The sequence below is a fragment of the Quercus suber genome, unplaced genomic scaffold (assembly GCF_002906115.3).
Source record: "Quercus suber isolate HL8 unplaced genomic scaffold, Cork oak 2.0 scaffold_854, whole genome shotgun sequence".
NCBI classification, from domain to species: Eukaryota; Viridiplantae; Streptophyta; class Magnoliopsida; order Fagales; family Fagaceae; genus Quercus; species Quercus suber.
This window is the reverse complement of record NW_027070284.1, coordinates 97,777-109,198: the sequence shown is the minus strand read 5'-3', so window position 1 is coordinate 109,198 and position 11,422 is coordinate 97,777. Positions and strand designations below refer to the sequence as shown.

At 32.5% G+C, this 11,422-nt stretch overlaps 1 long non-coding RNA gene across 1 annotated transcript; it reads left to right on the top strand.

Annotated features, from left to right (window-relative positions):
- The first annotated feature begins 1,106 nt into the window (after nt 1-1,106).
- LOC136065120 (uncharacterized) lies at nt 1,107-1,789 on the top strand. The gene is made up of 3 exons (XR_010626762.1): nt 1,107-1,192; nt 1,275-1,381; nt 1,544-1,789. It is a non-coding gene; the product is annotated as an uncharacterized LOC136065120 (long non-coding RNA).
- Nucleotides 1,790-11,422: the final 9,633 nt, after the last annotated feature.

Here is an 11,422-nt window from a genome sequence, read left to right as displayed (position 1 = left end):
TGAACATTTTGAACATTTTGGAATTTCTAAAAAAAAAAACCTCATACAGTGTGATGGACTCCGGTTCTATCAAGTGCTATAAGAACAGTAGGCGAAACAATCTACTTTGAGGCTGGCCAGCCTCCTAAAATAAGAGTGAGGTGGTGGGGAGACATTTGAGTCAGAATTATTCTGAGATTCCTTTATCGAATACAAAACCTACATAAATAGCCAACACCTCTCCTAACTCATTGAAAAGACTAATGGGAATGATAACCAATCTATTTTCTACTTTATCTCCCGGGTCCAAGGAACTACTCTTCATTATTATTTGATAAAACCACAGAAAAATTTGGTAAAATAAATTTAATCTATCTAATCTATTCCAGTATCAAACATGCAAAACTTGCAGCCAACCTTGTGACATTGCTTGCTGCCTGGCTCATATCAGTGTTTTCACCTGTTCTGATACATTCACCAGTGAGGTGAACATACCAAGCACATTAGGTTATATTTTTTGTTAAGGACCTAGTCCTATAGAAACCATTAAAATTTTCAGTTTAGAATAAACTATTGAAATTTTTAATCTTGATTTGTTTTTAATAAGAGGCCAATTCCCAATGAATCATTTCAACGTCATTCAGATTATATCTTTAGTTTACCATTGCAACAATTCTTTCCATTGGAGATTAAACAAGCTGCATTTTCAGGTAATAATCTACAGAGTTCCACAGATCTGCCAGATCCTTCAGAAGCAAGTCAAACAACCCCTATGAAAACAAAGAAACTATTCGTTACATGTATGTTGCAATACTGTGAGTTTGAATTCTTTGCCTGTAAATTTCATATTTTCGAAGCCCACTTTTAAGAAATAATTCAAGATTCTTATTTATGAAATGTGCATGCTTGTTCTACTATAATGGTTGTCTAATTATGCTTTTTTGAGTTTTACCTGATTAACATTTGGTTCTATTTAGTCTTTGGAGATTCCCTGGACCTTGCCATGGTTTCCTCTTATTAGATTATAATGTATTCCTTGTAGTTTCCATTCTGAAATCCAAAAGTTTTCCGGTCCAGCAACTTTATTACTCCCTCTTTTTATATCCACAAATGACAGTGATTTACAATCTTGATTTAAAAACAGGGCTGTCATTTTACACATCTGAGAAAACCTTACGTGCTGCATTTGAAGGCTTTGGTGAGCTTGTTGAAGGTATGCTTGCATTTCCATGCTCATAAATGACGTGTTTTATTAGTAAGGTTATACCCGTGCTGATGCACTGCTTCCTCAACAGTTAAAATTATAATGGACACAATTTCCAAAAGGTCCAAAGGTTATGCATTTATAGAGTACACTACAGAGGAGGCTGCTAGTGCAGCACTCAAAGAGATGAATGGCAAGGTAAGTTTTCTTCCATTACAAATCTTCCTTGTATTTTCCTTGTGCTTAATGTTCAAGCGCAGCTTTGTTTTCCTTAAGCTTTGGTTCATAATTGTAGATAAAACAAATATAACATGAGTAATAGAAAGGGTAATCTCTCTATTTTGTTCCTGGTTCTTGCAGATTATTAATGGCTGGATGATAGTTGTTGATGTTGCCAAGACTAATCCACCAAGATACAGCAGGGGTCGCCCCAGATAGGAATTTTGACAAGAGAACGATTACTGATCCACTGTCTTCAAGGTCAAGCAAGATATTCAGGCTACTGCTCTCAAGGTGTCAGACTATTCTCATACTGCCACCTAAATTTTGTTCGATGAGTACCTGCAAGAGGCAAGAGCCTTTGTCAGCTCCAGATCTTCAAGTGAAGCACTAGTCGTTCACATTGAGTTTTTAGTCATTAATATATTATGTGCGTGTGTGTGTATATGTATGTATATATATATATATATATATATGTAGTCTGTGAACGTCTATTATGTTGCATGCTCTTTGAAGGGGGAAATGAAATGCTCTATACTCAAAAGTTTCATGTCTGCATTATATGATGCATTTATTATCTTTTTCTTTAGTACATTAAATACTATAATTTGGAAGACATTAATTACATGTAGCCTATTCAATTATTCAATATATAATTTAGTTTGATTTTTACTAAAGCGTTGAAGAATTTGAAGTAAATATTTTTTTAATCCTTGAGACATTGAAGTTTGGAGAGATAACATTCCACCCCAAAATTGAAGGGAAAAATATTTAAAAACATACATAATTAAAAATAGGGGTAATTTTACTCCCTTTCCTTGAGTTTGGGGAGATGACACTTCACCCCAAACTTGAAAAGAAAAAACACTTCCCCTTTTTACATCCGATTGATCAAATTTTGTTAAATTAATATTAAAAATGTTGTGTACGAAATCATCCTTTGCTTAAGGCTATGTCTCCAAAATTATCCTCCATTTAAAAACTAAAATTCTTTGTTCTAAAGTATAAAATTTTAAGTATGACTTTTGGGCTTTTTTTTATTTTTTTTATTTTTTTTAACGGATTATGGAGAGATTTGCCATTGCAGGTGTTTTGGTACTTATAAATATTACATTTTTATTTTAAATTTACCAATTATATTCTTTACTAACCATGGTTAAGCTTTTGTAAAAAAATTCTTATGAAAACTTAAAATATTTTGTTACTAATATAAATAAAATTGAGTGTTAATTTCTTCAAACTTGAAGGGAAGAGAGTGTTGTGGGAGTAAGTAATCCAAGGACATTCTAAGGCCCATGGACATTGCCTGAGGATGATGAAAGGTCCATTCATGTGTCAACCCAAGTTTGACATGTGGGTTAAGACCGAAGAGGAAAGACGTTAAGACCACTTAGGTCCAAATTAAACTTAGAATAAGAGGTCTGAGGAAAGGAGGCAAGCAAGACCATCGTCTGAGGAACCCGAGGAGTAAATCCACCTTGGGAGTACCTTACTCAGTTCCCTACACCAGAAAGTAGAGCACGATGGAGGGCACCAGAGTCGTGCAAGCAACAGAAAAGGGAAATATCTGGGAAGGTGGCCATTACTTCCACATTTGATGTTCTGCACCAACTGAACTGGTCGCATTTATGAGGAAAATACACTTGAATAGTGACTCCACAACGCACAGCTCTCTTTACCACCTCCAGAAGGGTCTTGATGGGACAAGCATCTCAGTGATTCCCCTTGGACATACAGGTGGAGGGCTAAGATGCAACAGAAAAGACTATATAAGGAAAGGAACCCCTAGAAGAAGGGATGGACATTTTATGAACTGAGAGAAAGTAAACTTAAGATCTTACTATAAGAACTCAGTTTTGACTATTAATGAACAATCCATCCTCGGACCTACCCAAGGAAGACTTTACACTAAACCACTGCTTCATTCGTTCATATTAATTGCTTTTGTCATTTTATCCTCAAGTTTGTGATTTACTTAGCATTGCAATTGACTTGGAAATTCCCGCTCTCTTACAAATTTATTGTATTGAGCTTATAGTACTGGGTGCTACTATTCTAAGTGGGCTTGGGTTGTTCTTTGGGTTCTTACAAGTGTAATTACCTCAAAAATAATTCTATCAATATTTAAATTTGTAAGGTTGAATTTATTTAATCATTCTGTTGGCTTTATTCCGTGCCAAATTTGCTTGTAATTTAGCATTTAGAAACCCTATATTTAAGTGGGAATCATGTAAGGGTAGTGTGTGAGAAAGTATGAAGAAAAGCTCAAGAGTGTGCACTCAAGAAGAGCCTCGCGACTGGCGAGTCGCCAAATAGGTACACGTGTGAAGCATGCAGGGGGAGCTGAAGGGTCACGCCAGCTATTGCACTATAGGATAAAACCTCCAGTCTGGCAAGGCAGTTAGCTCATGACTCGTTCTAGTCGTAAGCTCGAGTCTCCAGATCACCCTATTTGGTTTTAATTGACTCTTCGCATTCCATGCACACTCTATTATAAATACCCTTATTCCCACAAAAGTAGAGAGTTTTCAAAGAGAATTTTGAGATAGAAACCCTAGAGAGGTACATTAACCAAATCCTCTGACTCTCCAAATTCCTCTACTCTCATTCTCTCCATTGTTACATCCTTGAGAGGTACATTAGCCAAATCTTTATCTCACCATATCCATATTTGTGAGTAGACTTTTTAGTGCTTGGGAAGCAGTTAAGAAGGGACCAATTCATTTTGGTTGATGCAATGAGCGATTGCGGGATCTGATAAGTTAGAGAAGACAAGGTTCGGCGTAACCTTGTTGGAGTAAAAAGTTTGGAGGGCTTAGGTGCACTGGGTAGATTAGGCTTGGAGACTTTTCTGCTATTCATGTATCCCAGCTTTATTCTCTAGTGGATTATTGATCGCTTAGAAGGCGGCGATGAGGTTTTTTGCCGATGACTTTGGTTTCCTCTTTAATAACACATCGCTACGATTTCTTTGTGTTTGCATTTCTCTTCCCTTAATCTTTGCCTTTTAATTACTGCTGTGGTTGTGATTAATTTCGGTTTATATTGTTTTACCAACTTTGTTTTAGCTTATCTTCATATTCCGCACATATATTGTTTGATTATAAGCTTGTGTTGGTAATTTGTTAATTGGGGGTCTAAATGTTCATAGGTGTTTTACACACTATTTGAATATTCAAAATTTATTGGACTTTATATAAATACATACATACATACATATATATATATATATATATATATATATATTATATTTGCCTAATCATGCATGTTTAAATATATAGGATTAACTTTTAGGGGATTTTTGGGATATTTTAAATGCATAATTAAAATGGATTAAGAATCTGTTGGGCAGCTGAATAGTTGTATTAATAATACTATGCACATCACAGGTTCCCTGTTTTTTCCTTTTAAGGCGTTATGTTCTAAAGTTTGTTTAATTTTAGTATTTTATATTTAGTTCTTGGCCCACCCTTCAGTTGGTTTAGTTCTAATACTTCACTTTGTAGCTGGCCAACCACTGCAGCCTGCTTTAGATCCATTAGAGGCTGAGTAAAGTCCATTTGAGTTAATTAAATTATATTTTTCCTTGTTTTGGTTTTAAATTTAACAACTTATGTTCTTTCCTTACATGATTCAAAAAATTATGTTTTCCCTTGTTTAAGTTTTAGTTTTAAATTCAATAACTACTGTTCTTTCCATATATAATTCAAAAAAAACTAAAAGTATTATAAGTGTATAACATCTAGAACTTTTTCCTAAAGATAACATTAAATAAAACCAGCAATAACATAAACATAAAGAAAAAAAAAATATTGTTTCCTCATAAACATATTTTTCTTTCTACAAATACATACCTTAGAAAATAAATAAATAAAATAATTATAATTCCATCTATATGTAAATTTATTAGGCTTTTTATAAATTAATTTATTGAATATATATACACACACATATACATACAAGATGCTACCAAAGCCACATTTGGAGCCATTAGGAGCTAAGTAAAGTCGGTTTGAGTTGATTCAATTTATGTTCTCCTTTGTTTTGGTTTCAACTTCAACAACTAGTCTTTCCATAGATAATTAAAAACAATCTAAAAATGTTATTGGGACCATTGACTATAGGATTTAAAAGTGAAATTATTATGTTTAAAAATTTAAGTTTTAACTTGGTATGCTTGACATTATAGGGTTTTTATTTGGACTGCCCCAAAACTATAGGGTTTAAAAGTGAAATTTACACTAGCAAGAAAAAAAAATGGTACTTGGCTCTGATAGGAAATGGACGAAGCTCCTAATGCCTATGAAATATAAGACATTAGTACTCCCGCACTAAAGATCTTCCTTAGTTGACGGATTGATATGAGAGTTTTCTAAAATGATTTGAATGGAAATTAATCCTTAAAAAAAAATAAATAAATAAGGATAAGAAGAATGCAAATTCCAAATACATAAAAACACACGATATTCTTCCAAAGTCTAAACTATTAGAAGCAAAATTATTATTTTACCCTTTGAAAAATAGCTGAATCACAAGCATTAAATGTGTCCTTCTTACGTTCCCCAACCGTAGATAACCCAACTTAGGTGAAAAAAAGCAAGATAATGAAATGGGTCACAATTATCATTAGACCTTAGTAACGTGAAATTTATGATACAATGACAATCTAACAATAAAAAAATCGACACATTGTAAAATCTAAAAGATATAAATAACATACATGACAGCATGGCCCAAGGCATTGAGTTATTTGGATTATGAATTATGTACCATTCCCCAGAGTAAAAGGGTATATGTTCATATAGAACAAACTAAGTAGATGCTCAACATCATAGATTGAATTCCCATAGTACAGGGGTAGCTTGATGCATTTAGGGTCCTAAGGTGAAAATTGATTATCTTGGTTTAGATGCAAAATTACTATTAATTAATGTGAACCACATATATTTATTTTTTTAGAATGTTTATAGACAAGAAATTGGACAAAACTTTTAACACCTGTTGATGTGTCAAATTGATAGTGATAAGTAAAAAAGTAATGCTAGTGGTGAACTTATATGAGAACTAGTAAAAGTTTGCTAACTGAATTATTGTGAAAAATGTTGTCAATTTTTTTGTGTATTGATCTTTTTTTTAGAAGTGTTACATTCACAATTTTCTTCACAACAAATACTAAGTGTTAAGTTGTTAGTGGTTCTAATTTAAACCCACTACTAAAATTATTTTTTTGCTATCAATAACAGCCTTTAATAACTTACTACTCATGATTTGTTATAAAAGTGTTATAACAAATGTTGTAGACATAGCATTTCTCTTTTTTTATTTTGTTTGTTTTTCATTTGATAAAATATATTATTTTATTTATTGTTATTAGTTAAAATTTTGAGGCCTTTTTTTTACTCGGGGCCTTAGGCGACCACGGCAATTACTTATACCATAGAGCCGACACTGCCAAAATATAAACATAAACATAAACAAAACAAAAAAAATTATTATACTCATAAACATATTTTTACTTTTACAAATACAAACCTTAGAAAAGAAATAAAAAAAAAAAATCTATTAGACTTTATTAGGATTTTTACAAATTAATTTATTAATTATATAATCATTTTAATATTTTCCACTAAAATCTACAATTTAATTTAGAAATGGAATTACAATCAAGCCTGTGGGCATTAAAGACAGTTATGGTTAATCTTGTAGTTACCCTTTTAGCCAATTAACCTTGGCTAAATTAATTCCATTAAGGTTTGTTCAATCATAGTTATCACTTATCACTTTCTTTTGGTTCTTATGGGTGATTTTGTAATACAATAGAAGAACTTGAACCTTCTGGACTGGAAGTTTTGAGAAAATATATAAACCTGGCAGTTTGGGCTATTGGTCTTGTACTCCCTCAAGCCATGATTTCATCTTCCTCTAAATCTCTAGTACACATGTTATCGGCCAATGAATCGGAGAACAAGCTGGGTCTTTGGTAGAGCAATGCATAGAATGGCTGAACTAGCACTAGGAGGTTTCGGTTTTGAATATACAATTGGTGCTTTGCGAAATGATGGAACTTGCTATTGCTTTGGAAGAAAGTGGAATGCCATTTATTTGGGTCATTAGGCCACCTATTGGTTTTGACATAAATGGTGAATTTAGAGCATACTGGTTATCAGAAGGATTTGAAAACCGATAAGAAAAAACAAACGGGGCTTGCTAGTAAATAACTAGGCACCCTAATTGGAAATTCTACCACACAAAGCGACTAGAGCATTTCTTAGCCATTGTTGGTGGAATTTAATGATTGATAGCCTAAGCCGGGGAGTGCCAATCATAGGGTGGCCATTGGCAAGAGAAAAGGCATATGGCGAATAACATCTCTTGATTTTTATTGCCTTGAAATTAATGTGTCATCTTCATCTATAATTTTGATGGTAAACAAAGTGACATATAATATAAGATTCATTTAGAGTAGTTAATTTTCATGGCTTTGTTTTGCTTTTTAAAAAAATGGTAACTCTTCTCCATCATACTTATGAATTTATACTCTATACACACAATGTCCATAATTTCATGCACAATGTCCACATTTTTTTGATATCCACATTAGTGACAGAGTCAAGAATTTGTGTGTGGAAGAGGGGGGGGGGGGGGGGGAATAAAAAATATGTGATAGTAAAGTTTTATTTATTTTTTTCTTCTTTTTTGTTTATACCATTTGCTTATCATATATTGTAGAATTGAAACCAAAATACTTTAAAAACAAAACAAGATGCAAATGAAATATTTTGTAGCTCAATATGTGTATAATAAAAACTAGAGGTAATTACACTCCCCTCCTTTAAGGTGTTAGGAAATGAGTCAAACGACATTTCACCTTAAACTTGAAGGGAAAAAACATTTTCCCCTGTTGACATCCATTTAATCAACTCTATTAATTTAACAATGTTGTGTACTAACATATCATTTGCTTAAGGGTAGGTTTCCAAAATTTTCCTCTATTTCAGAATTAAAATCCATTGGTTTAAAATTTTCATTAAAGAGTAATTTAAAATTAGTATGACTTTTTTTTTTTTTAGTTTGTCATCGGGTTGTGGAGAGATTTGCCGTTGCAAGTATTTTGGTGCTTGATAAATTTTGCATCATTATCAACAAATTTCATTATGATTTTACTAATAATGGTTAAACTTTGGTAAAGAAAATTTCATAGAAATTTTAAATATTTACTCATATAAATAGAAGGGGAGAGTTTTATTTTCTTCAAACCTCAAGGGAGGGGAGTATAATTAGTTAATTACCCTTAAAAAATTTCGTTAAAAATATTAAAAAAAAAAAACAATTATGTACTTTAGTTAGTTGAAATCATTAAATAATGAGAGTTGTATTTACGGAATATGATTGTGTCACTTGTTATTATTGATCCCGTGGATTCTTTGGAGATTGGTTCTATCATCTAACTAGTTACTTCCATTTTCTACCATGGTTCTCATACCCAGACTGGACCGTATGGTCCGACCTGATTAATTGTGAACCTCTTACCATTGCGGTTCTTTTAACCCTAAGAACCTCTATATGAGAGAAATGCATGGAACTGCTCAAACCGTGGTTGAACTGCGTGCGCACGCACGCACACACACACACACACACACACACACACACAAGAAGAAGATCATGAAGAAAAGAAAGCACAAATTTAGGTCTTCGTGGACAAAGCTAAAGTTTGACTGGCATTTGAAACTCTTTTCTTCAAGGCTTATGTTTCTGGAACTTCTATAGTTGATTTGAAGATAGATGATTTCAGTACCTTGTCGTTGCTTTGGAGGCTAAAATTGATTCGAAGGTGGAGAGATAATGTGTGCTAATTCTTTAGATTTCCAATAATCAACACACGTCATCAAAATTGCCTTGGGAAACTCCACAAAGAGACAAGGACCATAGAGCGAGTCACCTCTGCATTGATGAGTTGTTCTCTACCTAACCTCTTTCACATTAAATGCTTATAGATAAGCCTGAACAGTAAAGACACTCTCAAAATCCCTGTTACATGATGAAACAATGGCATAGTAGAGGGGTGATGGGACAAGCATCCCCTGAATCCAACTAGAGGCAAGCCAGCTGGAGAGATAAGGAAGGAGAAGGAAGGGAAAGGTGCCTAAAAAAGGGGGGGGGGTGTGCAGTAAGAAAAGGGGTTCAGAAAATAGAGAGAGAAGACTCAGAGAAGAGAGAGAGAGAGAGAGAGAGAGAGAGAGAGAGAGAGGCAGAATAAGCAGGTGCGACGGTACTCTTTGGTCAGGGGTTCAAATGAACCCCCTGACTTCAAAAATATATATATATACATATATATATATATATATATATTTAATTTTTTTAATTTAATATATTAATTTTTTCTTAAAAATATTTTTGCACACCCTGACTTAAATTTTATGCACCTTAGTACAAGTATTTTTAACTCTAAAGTAATAGTAAATTTTTGTGAATTGTAAGTATCACTATTTATTATAAATTTTTATTATATGTGTATGAGTGTGTCTAATATTGATTGTGTGCATTACATTTTTTTATAATGTCATTTGTGTGAATAATGACGTGTACGTAGATGTTTGTGTGTATAATATAAATATAATATAACTTTATATAATTTAATAATTAGAAATAGAGAGGATTTGTTATATATATGTGTGTGTATAGTTATCATGGTATAATAATTTTTTGTCATAAAGTTAGAAAAATTGAAGAAAAAAATTGCAAAGTTAGTGATTATTCAAGCATTTGATTGGTTAAGTAACACATGTAGTGAATTATTTTATGTATGAATGAGTGTGGTTATACGTATCAATAATTAATATAGAGCCAATGAGTTAATTTTAGTCATTTAGTTTAAAATATTTTTATAAAAACAATGACAAATATATAATATTAACTGCATAAAAATAAAAATTTAGACAAACTTAACAAAATAAATTGGTCATAACTACCCATATTGGCAATAAATTCTCATAATGAACTATTGCGTAACAATTCAAAATTTGAAAACTTGTAGAAGGAAATTGTAAAAATTCTTTTTTTTTCTTTTTTTTTTTTGTCTATAACTTGATATATTCAAGTTCTCTTTTTATTAATTTTTTTTAATTTAAATTTCTTAATGACCTCCCTAAAAAAAATTCTTGGAGCTACCACTGAGAATAAGACTGAGTTTTATAGCTTTCAATCCAACCTATTGTACTTCGGATTTCCATATCAATCAATAAACAACCATTTTGTTACTTGTTGCTTTGAAATCAATTATTTAGATCTTCTATTGTGGAATTTTTACCCTTTAGTTCTTATAAATTATTTGTGAAAGTTATCTACTTAGCAACAACCTTCATGAGTGTTTTTTTATTGATGCACATGATTAGCCACTGTTTGGCCACCTTTTTTTGCTCACTCAATTTCCGTCACTCAATTTTCATCACTCATCACTCATCATCCATCACTCATCACTCATCACTCTAAAATATACACTTGTTTGGCACCATCACTCTATTTCAATAACTCAATATTTTTCACACTATTCATGGACCCCACCTCTGTCACTTGGTTAGATTTTTTTTTCTCCATTTTTCTTTCTTCTTTCTCAGTTCTTCAGTTCGTTCTTTTTTCATTTTTCATTTTTCTCCCTTTTCACCTCTATCATCTCAGATTTCTCAATCATGAAAAAAAAAAAAAAAGAAAAAAAAAAAAGCAAACTCAAATCTGCCCAGGCCATTGATGTTGATATTAGGAACCCAAGAAAACCCAGTTCCCACAAACCCGAACCAGTGAAAGAAGAAAGGAAGAAAAAAATACTCAGATCACCGAACCCAGTGAAAAAAGAAAAAAAAAAAAAAAAAAAAAAGGGAAGAACACCGGGGAGACCGAACCCAGGAAAAGGAAAAAAAAAAGGGGATGAACTAAAGACCAAACCCAGTGAAAGAAGAAGAAGAAAAAAAAAAAAGAAAGAATGGAAACCCAGTGAAAAGGAAAGAAAAGAAGAAAAAAAGAAAA